The sequence below is a fragment of the Paroedura picta genome, chromosome 7, assembly GCF_049243985.1.
Source record: "Paroedura picta isolate Pp20150507F chromosome 7, Ppicta_v3.0, whole genome shotgun sequence".
Taxonomy (NCBI): domain Eukaryota; kingdom Metazoa; phylum Chordata; class Lepidosauria; order Squamata; family Gekkonidae; genus Paroedura; species Paroedura picta.
In genome coordinates this window covers 1091376-1105710 of record NC_135375.1, presented here as the reverse complement: position 1 = coordinate 1105710, position 14335 = coordinate 1091376, and the positions used below count along the sequence as shown (strand labels likewise).

Genomic DNA, 14335 nt, shown 5'->3' with positions numbered 1-14335 from the left:
CTCTCTCTCTCTCTCTCTCTTTTTTTATAATCATAATCACACAATTGTTCTTCTAATTCATATGCTAGGGGAATCGGGTTTTTGATTCAACCTTTCGTCGGGAGCAGAATGTCTCGCTGGCTGCTGGTTTGGCTCCAAAATTCAACTTCCTTCTTGTTTTTTTTTTTTGGTTTGGTTTGGTTTGTTTTAAACTAATGACCCTCTGCCTTGCTCACACTTTTCCTCTGGATCGCTTAATCTTTGTCCCCTGTTCGATTCGCCCTCTAATGCAAAGCGAAGAACATGGAGGACAGACCCTAGGAATAGCAAAGCACGGGAAAGCCGTGTCCTCTAGACTTCAGCCGTTAGGCCGGAGTGGGACAATCATTTCCGGTGGGGATTTACAACGTCGTTTGGTGCAATTACGTGGCAGACCCATAAAGGAATAATGCAATAATAAAGCTGTTCAAAGGGCAAATTTGTTACACCAATTTCTGCTTCTCCCATAAGTCAGCAGAACAAATAACTGATAAGGGGGGATAATGTACTAAACGACTAATTTAAAGCTGGGGGGGAGGGAGGGAGGGGGGACACAGCTTCAGGGTTTTTGTCGAGGTTTCAAGTGGAATTTCAGAGCCGCCTTGGAATTTTTTAACCCTCTGCCCCATTTCCCACGCGGATAAGGAGATTTCTGGGAGGACGAAAAGGCCTGATGGAAAAGAGATCAGGATCAGAATAGCTGGACAAGACTGAAAAGAGCCATCCAGTCCAGCCCCTCACTCACTCGGGGACTTAAAATTCACACCCTCCTGACAGGTGCTCATCCAGTCTCCTCCTCAAAATGTCCTACAAAGGAGACTCCACCACCCTCCAGGGAAGCCTATTCCATGTACAAACAGCCTCACCTAGATGGACTAGATAGACCCCTGGTCTGCTCCAGCAGGGTTCTTCTGATGTTCTTATGAAGGCCTCTATGCCCTGTTGTTGGCCCTCCAGAGGAACTGGTTGGCCCTGTGTGAGACGGGAGGCTGGACTAGATGGATCATCCCTGGTCTGACCTAGAAGGGCTCTTCTTATGGTCTAATGAAGGCCTCAGTCTCTATGCCCTGCTGTTGGAACTTCAGAAGAACCATCTGGCTAAATGGGTGCTGGAGTAGATGGACAACTATTCTAATCCAGTAAGACCCTTCTAGTTTCCTTATTTAAGACTTATTTCCTTCTATAGAACTTGTTCTAAACTGACCTCTTTTTTTCGGGGGGAATAGCTTAGTTTTGCTGAGTTCCGTTGAGAGCAAACTTCAGGGATTCACAACCCAGCGCTCATCTTTCATCCCAGCGGCCATTTCAGTAGGGAATCAATGAGCGGACGTCCATTTTGACACTTTCCGTATGTTAAATCGATGTGAAGCTTATGTCAGGCAGGGCGGAGATGATCTGCAGCACATTTGCAGAGATCATGAAGACAAATCTGTTTTGACAGAACCTGTAAAATGCCAAGAAATTGTGGATGGGTTTGTTATAAAATATATTTGTCTTCAGCCTCAGATATTAATCTGAAATATGAGGATAATAAGCCAAATGTCGGCATGGTCACACTTCCTGTAGCTCACAGGTCTTTTTTTCCTATGGTGGAAAATCATAATCCTGGTGACACATGAAGTTGCTTCTGTCATGAGTCAGACTCTTGGGCTGATTCTGCACTTACTTTATTTTTTCTGTTGTGGATCCTGCAGAATTGAGATCAAATCGAACTTGGGTTTTCCTCTATGTCTCCCCCCCCCCCAATTGCCCTGGCCAATCAGGGAAGACTGCTTTACCACGAGGCACTGAGAAGGGAGTTAATTCACAAAAAGCAGAAATCTGCACGCTTACTGATGTCAATTTTTTCAAATATCGAGGGTTATATCCACTCCAAGATATTGCAGGGAAAAGGAAGGGTCACTCCGGATCAATCATGCTTGTTGCAGAGGGAAAATTTACATTGGCCAAAATCAAAATGGAAATCGCATTCAGTTTAGACTGCAGGGATTGAATAAACCTGGGATAGGAATAAAAGCTTTGTGCAGATTCAGCCCAAGAGTGGTCAAACTGTGGCTCCTGAGATTTCCAGGAGGGTTCTTATTAGACATTATTAAAATGTCTCTTCAGGTAGAGAAAAGTGGCACATAAGAACCAACTCTTCTTCGTCTTTCTCAGTAATATCAGGGCTCTCTCAGCCTCATCTTCCTCACAGGGTGTCTGTTGTGGGGAGAGGAAAGGAAAGGTGAATGTAAGCCACTTTGAGACTCCTTCGGGTAGAGAAAAATGGCACATAAGAACCAATTCTTCTTCTTCTTCTTCTTCTTCTTCTTCTTCTTCTTCTCCTCCTCCTCCTCCTCCTCCTCCTCCTCCTCCTCCTCCTTCTTCAAATGGGGGATCCCCACCCCCCCCCGGGCCCTGCTTCCATCACTGATCAACTGGCCAGCAAGCAGGAAGGAGACCAAGGATATATCGCTGGCTATGCAGCAATGTCTTTTCCAATAAATGCCGGGAGTAAATGACATCATCATGACGGTGACATCTGGGCGATACTCTGGCATTTGAGCAAAAAACTCTATGGTGGACACCATTTTTACCACTGAGTATTTTTACAAATGCTAGAGCTTTGCCAGGACATCCCAGCGCAACTTCCAGTAGACTCCAGAAATGATGCTGCAACATTGCTGACTATATGACCTATTCACATTCACAAGCCTTGCTCTCTAATCCTGGTAAAGCTCAATTTAAAATACAAAAGATACTTGCAGGAGTTGTGGATGTCCTTCTTGGGGGGGTGGAGTCATGTAAATGAGGAGGAACATTAACAAAAATAAAGAAAATACGAGTCACGGGGGGGGGGGAGAGAACGATTTCGAAAAATGCAATTTTCAAAAAATAGCTACCGACTCCGGAGGAGAGGACTTATTGCATGCCCACATCCCGGGCCCTGGTTTGTATCCTGATCTGACGAGACTGACCAAATGTCACTGTAATTAGACGGCGTTCAAAGATCCAGCGCCAAATGAATACCGCGGTCTGAACTCCGCTCCAAGTGGACATTTGTCTTCATTACGACCTTGGCATCCGCTTGGCAAAGCCTGGGCTCACGACTTTAAAGAGGCTCATAAGTTAATGAGGAGGAAGGCCAAGGAACAGTTTCCTGTGTCTCTGGAAGGCCTAGGAAATAGTGTGTGCTTGTTTGTGTGTGTTTGGGAGGGAGGGAGAGAGAGAGAGACAGAGAGAGAAGAAGAAGAGCTCATTCCACAGGCTCATTCCTTTCCCTGCTACCGCTCCAGATGGGCTTCCTGGAATTACTTTTTTTGCATTTTAAATTGCTTGACAAATGGAATTTCTTTATCGAGGCAGTAGACAGCCCTCTGCACAGACCTGGCTCCACGGGGGCGATGGCTGATAGACCTCGTCTTCTGCTTCTACACGGTGCCAGAATGTTTCCTGGACTATGGAAGAGAAGAGAGAGACAGAGTCAGGCAGAAACCCATGATGTTTTCCAGTTGTGTTCAAGGGATGTTCAAGGAACAATTCCAGCTATTATGATTAATAGTAGATAAAATTGAAAGGGTACAGAGGAGAGCAACGAGGGTGATCTGGGGCCAAGGGACCAAGCCCTATGAAGATAGATTGAGGGACTTGGGAATGTTCAGCATGGAGAAAAGGAGGTTGAGAGAGGACATGATAGCCCTCTTTAAGGATTTGAAAGGTTGTCACTTGGAGGAGGGCAGGATGCTGTTCCCGTTGGCTGCAGAGGAAAGGACACACAATAATGGGTTTAAACTACAAGTACAATGATATAGTCTAGATATCAGGAAAAAATGTTCACAGTCAGAGTAGTTCAGCAGTGGAATAGGCTGCCTAAGGAGGTGGTGAGCTCCCCCTCACTGGCAGTCTTCAAGCAAAGGTTGGATACACACTTTTCTTGGATGCTTTAGGATGCTTAGGGCTGATCCTGCATTGAGCAGGGGGTTGGACTGGATGGCCTTTATGGCTCCTTCCAACTGTATGATTCTATGATTGATCCCCAAGCAACAGAGATCAGTTCCTCTGCAGAAAATGGCTGTTTGGGGAATTTATGGTGTTAAACCCTCAAACCTACTGCTTTTGGGCTCTGAGTATAATCATATGGCAGAAGAGGCCAGACAGGCCATCTAGTCCAACTTTCTGCTCAAGATACCTTAAGCAGCTGTCCAGCCGCTCCTTGAAGACTTCCAGTGAGGAGGAGTTCACCACCTCCTTAGGCAGCCCATTCTACTGCTGAACTACTCTGACTGTGAATTCCCCGCCACCCCTGATAGATGGCTGGTACCATTCGAGTGACAACCTTTCAAACATTAAAATTGACTAACTTTCAAATACTTAAAAATATCATTCACAATATATTCAATGTACCTATTGAATATGCCAGAAAAGATGTGCTTCTGTTTTTGGCGTCTAAAAATTTATTTCCCTGCTTACCGCTGGAGTCAGATCATCTTTGCAGCTTGTTTGAACAGCATCTCCCCCTTAACCAGGACACGTGGAGGTCTGAGGACATTGCCCGAAGCATCTGTGAATCGAAGGCTAATGTTTTCTTTTCTTTTCTTTGTTTCTTTGTCCATGCCCCTTTATGGGCCACGTTCAGGTGCCTCTTCTTTGTTTCTATTTGTTTCAGCTCTGTTCTAGATATCTGCCTCTTTTCCCCATTTCCCTATTGCGCTGTTCGCTGGTGTCGTGCAATCCTTCGAGTCTCAGCAAGAGAGACAGAGTGTAAAGAAGACAAATAATTAGAAATACGTGTGTTATTGTGTGTTTCTCTGTGTATGTTAAAAGCATTTTAAAAAAATCTTTTCACAAGACAAGGGGTTAAGGGGTTAGAATGACACAAATACAGAGCCATCCCGGAAAGCACATTGATAACCAGAATGTGATTATTTTAGCTACACTTCGACTGCCTTACCCACCATCTTTTTAATTCTACTTGCTCCCTCGTTTCTGTGCTTTGGGCAGTTTGTTGTTCACATTTTCTTTTAATTCTGAGCCACAGCATTGTTCTTCGGCTGTCTTATGCCATGGGAGTACATTGCCGGCAGGTGTTATTTACTTAGACCACGGATCCCCGGGGGAGTTTGGGATTATCTCAAGCCACTTCATTTTTCAGACAGTGTTACTGGAGCTAAAACTATAGTTTGCCGAAAAAGCTTCCCAATTATAGAGGATGCGGGCTCAGTCCTGGCTGTGAAGTGCTGTGTAAAATTCTTAGCAATTGTAAGGAACGTTCACAGGCATTGCGCCTTGGGATACCCAGATGGTTGGGGGAAGGAAGGAAGGCAGGAAGGCAGGCAAGCAGGCAAGCAGGAAAGAAAGAAAGAAAGAAAGAAAGAAAGAAAGAAAGAAAGAAAGAAAGAAAGAAAGAAAGAAAGAAAGAAAGAAAGAAAGAAAGAAAGAAAGAAAGAAAGAAAGAAAGAAAACATCACAGAATCATAGAGTTGGAAGGGGCCATGAAGGCCATCTAGTCCAACCCCCTGCTCAACGCAGGATCAGCCCAAAGCATCCTAAAGCATCCAAGAAAAGTGTGTATCCAACCTTTGCTTGAAGACTGCCAGTGAGGGGGAGCTCACCACCTCCTTAGGCAGCCTATTCCACTGCTGAACTACTCTGACTGTGAACATTTTTTTCCTGATATCTAGCCTATATCGTTGTACTTGAAGTTTAAACCCATTACTGCGTGTCCTCTCCTCTGCAGCCAACAGAAACAGCATCCTGCCCTCCTCCAAGTGACAACCTTTCAAATACTTAAAGAGGGCTATCATGTCCCCTCTCAACCTCCTTTTCTCCAGGCTGAACATTCCCAAGTCCCTCAACCTACCCAGATCATCTTTGTTGCTCTCCTCTGTACCCTTTCAATTTTATCTATGTCCTTCTTGAAGTGAGGCCTCCAGAACTGCACACAGTACTCCAGGTGTGGTCTGACCAGTGCCGTATACAATGGGACTATGACATCTTGTGTCATAGTAACATACCATTACGTTATTCAACCGTCAAAATTGATGGCCAGCCATTTAACCCTTTTATTGAGCTCTTCCCTTTCTCCTGGTAATGGCTTGCCACAGCGGACTCAAAGTTACCTGCTCAGGGCATTTTGGCTCATTTTGGGAGTTCAGTGACCCTCAAATCAAACTGGATTTTTTTTTTATTTCATGCCCATCCTTATCGCTTAGGCTAGAATATCTGTTTTCCAAATGACTGCTTCAGAGTATGGAGGCCTTATTCCTCGCTGAGGTCTCTTCCCTCCCCAAACCTCGTCTGTCCAGCATTTACCCCCCAAACCTTCAATTAATTCCCTATCTAGCAGTCCTAACTACACCTCGTGGAGGCTGTTTTCTCTTGCTTTTCTTACAGAGGTTCGATGCAGTGGAAAGCCGGCAATGCAGCAGGAATGAAAGAAAAAGCCAAACTTCTTGCATTTGTCAACCGGTGCCTCGTGTCCACCTTTGGAGCACGGCTTCTTTCTCCTGAATCTTCCACCAGCTTTGTCCGCTTCCGTTCGAGCTTGCTGTTCAAGCTTGCCAATTTCATCTGGATGCGTCTCGGTTGACTGGGACCTGGGAGGACATCCATCAGTATCCCCGAATGCTCCAGGACAATTGCAGCAGATGGGTGAATTACATCCCAACCTCCCCAAAAACGTTTTCCAAATGGCCGTGCCCGAAGGCAAGGCTCCACAGGGCCGTTCGGACGGCTGGTAAAGTCAAGGCAGTTGTTGAAAAACCTGGCATTGACGGAACCAGGCGGGTATCTTTTTCCAACCTCCCAGTTCATGCCAAGTCAACGGGCCTTCTGCCAGCGGAGGCCGTCGTGAGGACATTCACCAGTGTCGTGGGCTGTTTGGCAGAGCCGAATGGATCTGTCCCCTCTACCCACAGGTTCCTGCCGGGATGATGATGTCCCATTGGCTGGGGTGTGTATGGACACCTTTGTACAGGTGAAATGAAGCTGTTTCAATCCACCGCAGTGACCATTCTTGGGTGGATTTTGCAATTTTGCACGGAAAGGTCCAGTTGCGATATTCATTGGAAGTGGATGGAAAGTGCGTCCTTTAGTGTAAATGAAAAAACTCTGTGGGTGTGTAGGCACACAGAGGGTCACAGGCAATGAAAAGGGTTGTTGTGTGTGCATCCATGCTAACCACCCAACGGAGGACCGGGCTTGAGGTACGAGGGAGAATCAAAGCTAGTGCGGCACCCAGCCAATGGGCTGCCAGGATCCCTGCTGCAGGATCCAATAGTTTGAAACCAATCATCTGGGGGCTGGCCACGCATGGCCACAGGTGATCACTTTGTTCCTTCACTGTATATTATTATTCTTACCAGCAAGAAAGCCCATTGCAAGCAGAAAGCAATGTGCGCTAGGACCCAGGGGACACCGGGAGGTGCAGCTATCTGTGTGTCTCAGTGTGTCTCAGTGTGCCTCACAGCAGGAGGCATCACATGTAATGTGGGCTCATTCTTAGGAGGGAAGCAGGGCTGGTGTGCAGTTTGGGGCAGCTCTCTGTCTCAGTCGCTCTCTCCCTCCATCGCAGCAGGGGCGGCTCTCTCTGTGTTGCTGTCAGCCGCTTGGGGCATCTCTCTCTGTGTCTCTTTCTGCCTCCCTCGCAGCAGGAGAGATAGGAGGGAACGAGGACTCATGTTCAGTCTGGCAGGGCTCTGTGTGTCTCTCTCTGTCTCTGGCACGCCTGAGAGGAATGTGGCTAGCGTCCAGGGAGGGAATGCGGGAGCTGTAAGGGCAGGGCCAAACAGGGCCAATTAGCCCTATTTCAATTTGGGCAGCCAGACATGTTCCACCCCCTGGCTGTTTCACAAATATATAGAGGAACCATGGATAAGGATTATTATTATTTTATTATTATTATTATTGCAATTTATTTCCCACCACTCCCCGAAGGCTTATGGTAGGTTACAGTGTTAGATTAAAAAAACAGAAAAATCCCCATTAATCCCCCCCTGACATAAAACCATGTTGTTGTTATGTGCAAAGTCGTGTCCGACCCATTGTGACCCCATGGACAATGATCCTCCAGGCCTTCCTGTCCTCTACCACTCCCCGGAGTCCATTTAAGTTTGCACTGACTGCTTCAGTGACTCCATCCAGCCACCTCATTCTCTGTCGTCCCCTTCTTCTTTTGCCCTCGATCGCTCCCAGCATTAGGCTCTTCTCCAGGGAGTCCTTCCTTCTCATGAGGTGGCCAAAGTATTTGAGTTTCATCTTCAGGATCTGGCCTTCTAAAGAGCAGTCCGGGCTGATCTCCTCTAGGACTGACCGGTTTGTTCGCCTTGCAGTCCAAGGGACTCGCAAGAGTCTTCTCCAGCACCAGAGTTCAAAAGCCTCAATTCTTTGACGCTCGGCCTTCCTCATGGTCCAACTTTCACAGCCATACATTGCAACTGGGAAGACCATAAAACCATAAAATACAACAATATCAAAATATCAAAAAACTATACAATAAGATACGGCGGAAACATAGTCCTATCCCTAGTAAAATCCAAGGGGTGGAGGGGGAGGCGGGCGCAGATGAACTCTCAAGCCCCCACTCCTATAGGGGGCCCCTGATCTTCCTTGCCACCCGGCCTCAACCATAGACCTGGTGGAAGAGCTCTGTTTTGCAGGCCCTGCGGAAAGCTGAAATCTCCCGCAGGGCCCGCAGCTCCTCTTGGAGCTCATTTCACCTGGTCGGGGCCAGGACCAAAAAGGCCCTGGCCCTGGTCGAGGCAAGGCGACTTCCCTGGAGCTAGGAATGACCAACAAATTAGAACCCACAGAGTATAAGACTCTGCAAGGGGCATATAACTTGGGGGTGTTGAGGAGGCGGGTCTGAGTGCAGCCTCAGTACTACTTGTACTATGATTCTAGTGTCCGTGGGCTTCCTGACCCACAGATTTAATACTGGTGGCAGCCAGTAAGGCAGAACCCTGGTCCGAATTCTACCTTTCTTCCTGAACTTATTCAATCTTCTGATGTTCTTCCGTAAATCGCTCCATGTGAGCCTGCCAGCCCTTTGGTTGAGGCCAAGGCAGATACAATCAAGGAATCAATGGCCTCCCCCTACACACAATCCCTGTTCCAGATTAGAAGTTCTAACCACTACACCAAGCTGGCTCTCTTAACCTAGATTGCCTGTGATGGGGAAACCCTTACCTTGAGGGCCATTCTGAGAGCCATGCAATCCTGGGTCTGACTCACAGTCTGACTCAGTAAAAGGCAGCTACATCATGTGTTCGTTGTGGAAACACAGGTCAGGACCTCTCAAATCGGAGCTGTTTGGAGATTTCTCTGCAAAGCCCGTTCTCCGGTTAACCACTTTGCTGCCAGTCTCAGGGCTCAACCCCCCAAAAGTTAATCATTCTCCACCGCTGCCAAGCTGGCCCGAAGTCACTTACAGGCACAAATCAAAATGGAGGGGCAGGCCGTTGGAAGCGGCTCCCCGCCGCCGTTCGAAATCTTTCTTGACACCCTCCAGTCCTCCGGTTTCCTGCCGTACTGTCTTTTTGTTTCCCTAATTGAAATTCAGAATTCTGTAGGGGATACAGCCGATTGAGACATTAACGAGTCCGACAGCTTAGCTGCATGGCTTTTTCTTCCTCTCTCTCTCTTTTTTTGGGGGGTCAGGAGTAATAGATTTATTTTTGCAGGCTCCCGCTGGTTCCTCTGCCTGCGACGATGATTGTCATTAGTTGCCGTCGCTCTGCTCTAGAGAGCATTGGTGGAGGGGGGGGGGAGCAGAGAGGAGAGGAGAGGAGAGGACGGCTTTGACATAACTGTCAAAGCCGCAAGAAATATCAGGAAGTTTGAAAACGGAATGGAATTTGGGCGCTCTGTCTCTAGCAGACGTATGCATACATTTTGTTCTTGGAGAACTCAGTAAAGATATGAAAGGGATACAGAAATAATAATAACAACAATAACAACAATAACAACAACAACAGCAGCAACAACAATAATAATATAGCCCGCCCTTCCCCAAGGGCTCAGGGTGGATAGAAGCATTTTAAAAACAATTTAAAAACTCAGTAAAGTAATACTAAACTGTGGCTCTCCAGGTGCTTATGAACTACAATCCCCATGACCCCCTGCCGGCACCATGTTAATTGTAACACATGGACGTTTGTGTCCATCACCGCTTTCTTGCACCCAACCACCCAGCCACCCACCCTTCTCAACCCCCCACTCTTCCCACCCTTTGCTACTTGCCCTTCCCCCAATGGGACCTTCCCCCTTTCCTCCCACTCCTGTGCCGTCCCCTTTCATTGTACCTGTCTGCCTGCCTGCCTGCCTGCCTTCCTCCCAGCATTTAATTTCTCCTTCCTTCCTTCCTTCCACCCACCCACCCCACTAGGACCACTGTATTTTTGGTACAGTGGGCTTAATATTTAGTAAATATATATCCAAATAATAATTATCATTATATAACGCTGGGATTAGGAAACAAGGCTTCATTTCTCCCCAATGTCCCAACCATCATCAAGAATGCATTTATTGGGGTACATTTATAATCTACATTTTAAATTTCAAAATTCATCACTAATCCGTTTGACATCTGCATTATTGATTTCATCTTTCCTATATGATCATCATATATATATTTTAAATTTATATTCTTCCTCTCTAATGCCCAGGGTGGATAGCAATATTTAAAACAGATACAGAGAACAAAAGGTTAAAAAATTACAGTTGATAATTTTATGCCCCCAACTAAAATTCTAAAACAGGGAGGTTATGGATGGACTTGATCATCAACATTCATCAGTATTGCTATTTATACACAGTTTTTAAACTGTTTCTAATCCTAAATGTATCTCCTACCAATATAACAAACATTCCATCTCTCTTCAAATTTCAAAATTGTGCAGTTTCTCAACTAGGCTGTTAATTTCAGCATAACTGCATAGTCGGCAAGTTTATTTTCCCCATTCTTCTAAATGTTTGATTTCAATTTTGCTTCATGGATGATTCTAGCCACTGTAACCATTACCAATATTTTTTGGTAATTTGTTAGGCCTTTTTGGGGAATTTTAATTTTAATATATTCTGCATTTTTCCATGTATTTCCTCTCTTTTTTACCTTTTTACAAGTCCACCACATAGAGTAAAAGATTCTCTCTATATCTTGATATTTCCATTGTTTTCCTGTATACTTTGTATCTATTTTCTCAATATCTTTGGGTGCAATCTACTATCTGAAAAAAAAAATATCATCGTCCATGGAGTTGCGATAGGTTGGACACAACTTTGTACCTAACAGCAACAATGGTTTTAACACAAATTATTGGTTTAAATAATGTTGTCACCGTGCTGAGCTATATTGGAAGGGTGGGGGTCAAAATAATATTTATTTATTTGTATTAAGTTTCTAAAAATTCTGGATTTTCCCTCCCTCCCTGCCTCCCTCTTTCTTTCTTTCTTTCTTTCTTTCTTTCTTTCTTTCTTTCTTTCTTTCTTTCTTTCTTTCTTTCTCTCTCTCTCTCTCTCTCTCTCTCTCTCTCTCTCTCTCTCTCTCTCTCCCCCCCCCTTCCTGCCCGCCCGCCTGCCTGCCTGCCTGCCTGCATTTTCAAAAAGCCATACTTCCAGCTGACAAGGCAGAAGAACTCATCCATTCGATACACTTCCTAATTTCGTTGGGCCCTTGTGAAGTTCCCCCCCCCCTTTTCATCATAGAGACCTCAAACCATACGATGATGACATTGAAATGCAAGTCACAAGCTTTAATTAGGTACAATCAGAAATCATGCGGTGACTTCATTAAGTATCATTAAGAATGATCAAAATATTGCTCTTAGGAAAAATACATCAAAAGCATGAATTTACACATTGATTAAACAAGATTTGCAATTTCTAAAAATCTGGTGTGAGGAGGGGGGGTGTAAAGAATGTAGCAAATTAAGTGCTCCAAATCTACTTAGCAACTAAGGGACTGCTTAGCAACCAGAAATGTTGGGTTTCGGGGGGGGGGGGGAATACAAATTTTCATTCCCTTCATAAGTGCAGAAATAAGCAATGTAGCAAATTGCAAAAGAAAGGAACAAGGTTTTCCCTGCCCTCTCTTCCTATCACATTAACTGTGATGTTTTTTTTTAACCTCACAAAGAACGGAACCCAATTTATGCAAAGTTCTCAATTGATATCTCCACCTGCGGGTGGAGGAGAAAGAGAGGGCCTTGAAGACACAGTGTGGAAGGCCCAAATACAAAATGGCTGCCACAGCTCGCTTTCAGTCTTACTGTAAAGATCTTTTTGTTGTGACAGCTGCTGTTGGAAAAAGCAATGTTTTTTTTAATATCTACACTGTCAATCAAGGCCCCAGGGGCCAATCAGTAGCTGAGCTGGGCAACAGCCCCTCCTTGATCCAGGGCCACCAAATTAGAATTATCTATCTATCTATCTATCTATCTATCTATCTATCTATCTATCTATCTATCTATCTATCTATCTATCTATCTATCTATCTTGTTGTTGTTGTTGTTTTTGTTATGTGTGAAATTGTGTCCGACCCATCGCGACCCCATGGACAATGATCCTCCATGCCTTCCTGTCCTGTACCATTCCCTGAGTCCATGTATATGTATGTGTATGTGTATATGTATATGTAATATTGTGTGCCTGAGTGATTGTTACTTCCTATGAGATGCTGAATATTCAAAAGACTTCAGAACAAACCTCACCCGCTAGTAGCGTTTTGAAGTGGCCAACACCTCTCCCAATGGGGAGAGACACTGGCTAGCTCTTTAAGTCCATCCCCTACGCCCTGGGTTCAGAGAGATACCTTTCTGCCCCATGTCCCTTGAAAACCTTCCCCCCTACCTAGTTCCTCTGGTGCATTCCTGAATGCACCAGGCTTCACTTCTCATAGAATCCTAGAGTTGGAAGGAACCATTCAGGGACCATACATTTTATTATAAAACTTCCCTTCAATTATTAAGATGATCATTGAAAATTACACAATGTATTGAACTGTTATAATGTTTTATTGAGAGTTGTACGATGTTAGAGACTGTATAATGTTCCATGTAAAGTTATACAGTGTTCCATGTAAACCACCCAGAGTTGCAAAGAATGGGCGGTATAAAAATACGAATGAATGAATGAATGAATGAATGAATGAATGAATGAATGAATGAATAGACCAACCCCTGCTCAGTCCAGGATCAGCCTAAAGCATCCAGGATACCATTCTAGATGTAGTTTAAAGCCACTACTGCAGGTCCTCTCCTCTGCTGCCAACAGGAACCTTTCCTGGCTCTCCTGTAAGTGTTGCAGAAACAATCCCTGAACAGACATTAGACGTGACCAAACAGATCGATTCACGATGTTTTGAGACCCCTGAAAGTGTCCAGCCTTGTGCCCTTTGGCGCCTCTGGTCTGAACAAGAATACATTAATATATATATATATTTTCCACCCCAGAAAAGGATTACGAGGCAACACTTTTAAGAAGTAACCATGCACATTCATTTAATGGGCCGGCGCTTTCCGTACAACTCTTGAACAGTCACATCCAATCTCATCTGCCCCACATTAAGCACAGTTTTCTTCTCCGGCGTGTTTATTTACTGCCAGGCCTGTAAGCATAAAGCATACAATGAAGCCATAAATAATAGCTTAAAGACCCTTTCAGACAATGCAGGTCCTAGAGGACAAGCCGTTTTCACTTCAGAGCATGTGAACTCCATTCCGCAGAGCCTCGGTGGTAATTCTCTTTCCTCCATACATTCCCAAAGTGGCGGGGAGGGGAAGGAAAAGACTGTGTCTCTGTCTTTCCCCCTCCCCAGTTTGATCAAATCCTGAAAACCAACCTGGCCTTTCAGATACTTGGTTAGATGCTATGAAACCTTAATGAGAACACACCTCTTTTGACCATGACCGATGTCCGTCTTCATAGGGTTGTGAGGAGGCGGAAGGGGAGAAGATGACTTCAGGCGACACAATCGGAGATTGCTTCAACTCCTGTCACCACGACAATCTCCACAGTCCATCAACAGCAGACTTCTGGTTGCTTTGGTGCACAGAGAAGGTTTCTCTTCAGCATGGCACCTTCCTTCTCTGTGTCTGATGGTCTTCTTGGGTTTGGACAAGATTTTCATAGAATCATAGAATCATAGAGTTGGAAGGGGCCATACAGGCCATCTAGTCCAACCCCCTGCTCATCGTAGGATTAGCCCAGAGCATCCTAAAGCATCCAAGAAAAGTGTGCATCCAACCTTTGCTTGAAGACTGCCAGTGAGGGGGAGCTCACCACCTCCTTAGGGAATTTTCTTGGCAGGATCTTCACTATTCTTTCCATGTGGTTGGGGCAG

The 14335-nt window shown here is 45.3% G+C and overlaps 1 long non-coding RNA gene across 1 annotated transcript; it reads right to left on the bottom strand.

The window, feature by feature from the left end:
• Positions 1-1322: 1322 nt before the first annotated feature.
• On the bottom strand, positions 1323-4588 carry LOC143841800 (uncharacterized). The gene is made up of 3 exons (XR_013232844.1): positions 4468-4588; positions 3385-3455; positions 1323-1462 (listed from the first exon to the last, which is right to left on the bottom strand). It is a non-coding gene; the product is annotated as an uncharacterized LOC143841800 (long non-coding RNA).
• Between the last annotated feature and the right edge of the window lie 9747 nt (positions 4589-14335).